Source organism: Condylura cristata, unplaced genomic scaffold (genome assembly GCF_000260355.1).
Source record: "Condylura cristata isolate star-nosed mole 26May11 unplaced genomic scaffold, ConCri1.0 scaffold00019, whole genome shotgun sequence".
NCBI classification, from domain to species: domain Eukaryota; kingdom Metazoa; phylum Chordata; class Mammalia; order Eulipotyphla; family Talpidae; genus Condylura; species Condylura cristata.
The window spans coordinates 12,201,525-12,207,216 of record NW_004567120.1 but is presented as its reverse complement, the minus strand read 5'-3'; the positions used below and the strand labels follow the sequence as shown (position 1 = coordinate 12,207,216).

Sequence of the window (5,692 nt, the reverse complement as noted above, 5' to 3'; positions counted from 1 at the left end):
AAAGGCAAGGAAGTGCCACAGCTTGAACAGAAACTGGAGGAAACTTGCCTGGGGTATAATGTAGCATGCATGATGTAGCATAGGAAGTAAGCATAAGCATGCCTAGAAAAGTCATTCTCAAGGGAACTTAGCAGAGAAATTAAGCAAAAGAGAGGCATAAGCACAGCATTTTCCAGAACCACATCAATTTGCTAAACCTAAAGAAATCTCTTTAGAAAGAAGGCAAGTAAAACCAGTTTCCTGTGCCCCTTGAAATGCTATACTTCGGGGGACCATTTGTAAGGGAACTGCCCTCCATCTTTGCAAAATGCCTTTGAACACACTGGACTGGGATAAACCCACTTACAGTCCAAAAACCATCAGAGTAGAACAAAACCAGAACAGCAGGATCCTTTGAGTTGCCACTTCCCTCAGCTTCCCATGAGCTGTCATCCTTTCTCAGACAGAGGACCGGGCCTCCTCCTGTCCTCGTGAGCTGCCACAGTCCTACAACTGTGCCCTTCCCAAGATGACTGATAGTGGCCCTCTTGCATGAACTCACAGCACGACAACAACGTGTGGCCTGGCCAAGAGGCCTCCCAGGTCAGGCAGTCCCACACCTGTTCCACGAGGCACTTCCAGAGTCTGGTGATTCAGTCATAAACAACACCTGCTGGGGGCCCCCAGAGTAGTGCAGTGCACCTAAGGCTGGGCCATGCTAACACTAGTTCCTCTCAGTCTCTGCTCAACCAGGGATCGCCAAATCCTGCCTCCAGCCCCACATGAGGTCACTGTGCTCCATGGTGACCACCACTATACTCTGTATCCAGTGCCCACTGGTGCTTGGCCGGGTGTGATGGGAGTTCAGTGGTCACTCCAGAGATAAGCACAAGGAAACTATTGTCATTATCTCCAAGAAGGAGGGACTAGACGTTGGAAAGAAGGGGAGGGAAGGGTCAGGAGACCTGCAAGGCCTGTGTCCCTGCCACAGGTGGCTGTTGCTTTCACCCCATGCTGAGACATCACTCAGCACGCCAAGGTCAGCTTATCAATGCAGAGTTTACTGCTTGCTCCATACCCGTGCTGCTCATCCTACCTAAATGGTAGGAGCCACAAGATAAATAGCAGTTTCTCTGTTCCTCACTCAAGCCCCACCTACTGGCAACTGATAAGACGACTCTTTTCTACACTGTGTTGTATGGGTATCTCTACAGCTATGGTCAACATGACGACACATAGCTCATGTACATCCCTGTCTTCATCAATGGGGGTGAGGGGTAACATCAAATATCAATAGAGACTTAGTACAAATGTTTGGCTCCATGCTAAGCAATTTGAAAGTTATCAGTTGGTCAGGTTGGAAGACCATAGGATTTGCCTTCTACTAATAGGGTGATTGGAAAATCTTGGCTAACTTTTTTCTTCTAAGTTTCATTTCTTTTGCAACATGGGTGTATAATAACATTTACCTCACAGGATTAAGGGATGAAATGTGTTGGTGCATGTGAGAGGTGGGACTATGTGAAATGTCAAACAGTGTGTGACAAATATAAGTACCACCCACATCTTTCCTTCTTCTTTTTGTTTTGATTTATTTATTTATGCATCCAGAACTGGGGCACAGGCCAGATCAGCAGGGGTAGTGAGAGGATTCACCAGAGACAGAGTGGGGAGCAGAACAGGTGGATTGATGAAGTACATTGCTGAGGGGAGCAGTGGGTAAGACAGAAGAGGTCCGCTGCACCATGTGTGCCAGCTCCTTGGCCGGGGATTGAACTCGCACTGGAGCAGCTGCGGCGAGCTTGCAGTGTTATGATCTAAACTGTTGTACCATCAGAGAGGGCCCACATCTTTCCTTCTGTAACACAACATCCTTGACCTAATGCATTGCTTATCAAGTTTGAGTAGTCTTATTATGAAATGTTCAAAATTCCTCAAGGAGTTTAGTATCGTCTGAAACTATCATTATCATAAACTTACTTAAATATTTACGTAAAACTGCATATAAATTCATTTACTAATATAGTTCCTTTGGAGAGAGAAACTCTTCCTCTACACATCTTAGGCGCTGGGCTAATATTTTGTGGGCAAAAGATGCATTCACAAGTGAAAAACATACACATTAATTTACATGAATTTTACCCGACATAGATTTTATACATAAATGAAGACTCCCTCCAAAATGGCAAAGCCTAAGTGTTTATATTTTAGGTTGAAGGAACAGAGGCAATTTTGGAAAAGCAAATAAGTAAGAAAAGGGAGGAAAAAATAAGTAAAAGTTATTTTAACAAGATCTGTTTGTACAGAACTCCAACAGCCTCTTTTCCTCATCTCTAGTGATAAAAATGCTTCTTTCTTCTTCGTATAGAAAGCACATCTTTCACATGACATTTTAAAATTTTTTTAATTATCTTACATTGTTATTCATTTGTGTGCAATAATTAAATAAATCCCCATAAATCTCCCACCACCTCATCACTGGTAAACTGTCACCACAGTCCCTTGTGCTCTTCCCTCCCCTGTTTTGATCCCTCTCCTTCCCCCTCCCCTGTAGTTAGCTGGCAAGTTTTGTCTCTCTCTCTGTTTATTTTTTGAACCTTTGTTGGGTTCCCCTATATCCCACCTATGAGTGAAACCTCCCAATACATCTCTTTTTCCTCCAGAATTATTTCACTGAGCATGATCCCTGCTAGGTCCATCAATGTTGCTGTGAGTGGCAGGAGTTTAATCTTTTCGATTGCTGAATCAATTTTAACTACTAGTAGTTAAAAGAGGATGACAGGGCATCCTTTCTGCACCAGCTATTTTTTACGTGTCTAGAGCTCAAAATAATCCTATGCCAAAGTGACATATTTTGGAGTGGCATGTATCCTGCACCCTTATTCTCACAAAAGTATAAACCCAAAAAAATCACAAATCAAATGGTTACTGCTGTCCCTTAAAAGGGGTTTCAAGGCCAGAAAGGAATAAATTTGGTTGTGTTGGCTGGTGCTCTCCTGGCTAATTAGAGCACTTGACACATTCATTCTTGATAGCCTTTATGAAAAGACTTTGGCTAGAAGAAATGTGTTTAGCATTTTGGCTATAAAGCCCTTTACAACCAGATAAATGGGAAAGATATCAACACAAGAGTTGCAAGTCTTTGCAATGTGAGAATGGGTCACACTGTTGGAATCTTTTTTTGTCAATAAAGGAAAGTGTGGAGCACTTCGCCAAGTATTTTACTGAGGCAGCTTGAAGGAGCTCTCAGAATATTTTCAGAATCAGCAAACCATAGAAGCTCGTAGGAAACTTCAGAAAGAATTTCAAGAACAGATGTCCTGTGGTGATCCATTTAAGGGTATAATTTTGTGTGTCAAGGAGGAGATGAAAGAAAATAACAACATCCCAGAACCCACTGCCATCGGACTAGTCTGCTCCGGCACAATGAGCTCCATGGAATGGAACAAAAAAGAGGAGCTCGCAGCAAAGCAAGCTATCATGCACTTGAGGCAATCCAGCCTTCTATTTGCTGCCTTTACTACTCAAGGTCAGCCTGCGCTAACTCTGTTACTAAAGATTCAGGAGTATTGCTATGACAGCATTCATTTCATGAAAGCTTTTTGGAAAATAGTTGTGCTTTTGACAAAGCTGAAATTCTGAGTGAAGAGCCTATTCAAAAGCCGTAGAAAGATGCACATTTGCAAAGGGGAAAAGTGTCTTCCTTGAGCCAACAGCAACAACAACAAAAAAATGTGGAGTGGCTCACAAATGCTGAAGAAGAATCTGAGCCTGAAGCTGAAGAAGGTGACTGAATTTGCACCTTCAGTAAAGCAAACATGAGTTGTAGATAAAATGTCATGTCACATGTGTCCAGGGTCTTACATATTCCGATGCCCTATGTCAGGTATGCTGTAAGGCACACTACGTTTTTTTTAAGATTTATTTATGCATACAAGAACTGGGGTACAGGCCTTTTATTTATTTATGCATACAGAACTGGGGTACAGGTCAGAGGTGCATGGGTGGTGAGAAGATTCACCAGAGACAGAGTGGGGAGCAGAACTGGCAGATGGATGAAGTACATTGCTGAGGGGAGCAGCAGGTGAGGACAGAGGTCTGCCACACCACATGGGTCACCCCCCTGGCCAGATATCAAAGTCATGCTTAAGCAGCTGAGGCTCTGGCTAGCTTCATAGTGCTGTGCCTTAATCAGTTGGGCCACCAAGGAAGGCCCAAATTGCAACTATTTTGACCACTATTTGCACATTAATATTTGCTTGCATTTTTTAACCCCAGATGTCCTTGAGTTCCACTGTTTGCTCTCTGGTATAGTATATATATAAACCCTATAGAAAGTTGGTTGGAGGTTTCTCAAAGTGCTAAAAATGGAGCTTCTAAATGATCCAGCAATTCCACTCCTAGGTTTCTACCATGAGGACACAAAAACATTAATTCTAAAGGATACCTGCATCACTGTGCCTGTTGCTGCTCTATTTACAATAGGGAAGACGTGGAATCAACCCAAATGCCCAAAAATAAATGACTGGATCAAGAAGATGTGGTGCATATATACGATGCTCTCTGGATTTTATTCCTTAGTGAGGCCTTAGAGAACAAGCTATGAAAATGCAGTCTGGGAAATTGTAAGTAGCAAAGGTGGTGGGAAGAAGAAAGCTGAGCTTTTCCCCAGTGAGAAACTTCTCCGTTCATTTTGTATCTTTCCAGGCAATACAAATGGGTATTCTTTTCAGACAACCATTTTCAGGTGTATTTTGAACAAATCATGTAACTTAAAGTAGCTTATGTTTGTCATGCGCTTAGATTGCTAGTGGAGGTCTCTTAAAGTTGCATCAGTAAAGGAAATAACTGCCTACGCCAGTAAAAGTCGTTGAAATTGCTAAGTGGTCAGCGTGTTCTAATTGGAAGTCTAAATGTAACTCACATTTCCTTCAATAAATGGCTCTTCCCTATTAATGAAATAATTCATATTTCCTATTAGCTGGGAGTATTTGTTGCAAGGAATGAAGTGCAATTTTAATGATATATACACACTTGATCATCCTGGAATGGTTTCACTCTTTTAACATATTCAGTAATGACTCAAGCATCTGGCTAATAACATACTTTAGTTGCTCCTTTTTAACTGCTTTGAATCAAATATCTCTTCATAATTGATCCATTTCCTTTAATGACTGCCTTTTAATTCCCATCTTTATTTTCTTGCTTCTATTCATTCGTCTCTGTAGTCATTAGAAAACAAAATGTGCTCAATGCTTTTATGGTGGAATGATTTCATGTCAAAAGTGAACATTTTGATTTTTTTTTTTTGATTGGTAAAAGAAACGAGCTTGGAATAGTGCTACCAGGGACTGAAAGGAAATTGCCCCTTTCCATTCTTAGAAGCCAAGAATTTGACATTTTAAAGCTTATCTTGAGAGAATAACTTGTAGTATAATTTGAAGTGAACGTATAGTAAACTATGAATAAGAGTATTATAACATATCCTCTTGAATGAGAAAGATTCTTACATTAATGTTAATAAAGTTCTCGTACACAGGAAAAATGTATTCAGTACGTTTCTCTGTTGCCAGCTCTGTTGACTTTGTAATTTATAGTCCTCAGGATTAAAAATAAAACTCATAGTGAGATGCACATTAAAACCACAATGAGATACCACCTCACCCCAGTGAGAATGGCACATCTTCAAACAACTAGCAACAACACATGTTGG

The 5,692-nt window shown here is 41.3% G+C and overlaps 1 pseudogene; it reads left to right on the top strand.

Moving 5' to 3' along the window:
* Nucleotides 1–1,204: 1,204 nt before the first annotated feature.
* On the top strand, nt 1,205–3,773 carry LOC101623728 (annotated as a pseudogene).
* The last annotated feature ends 1,919 nt before the right edge of the window (nt 3,774–5,692 follow it).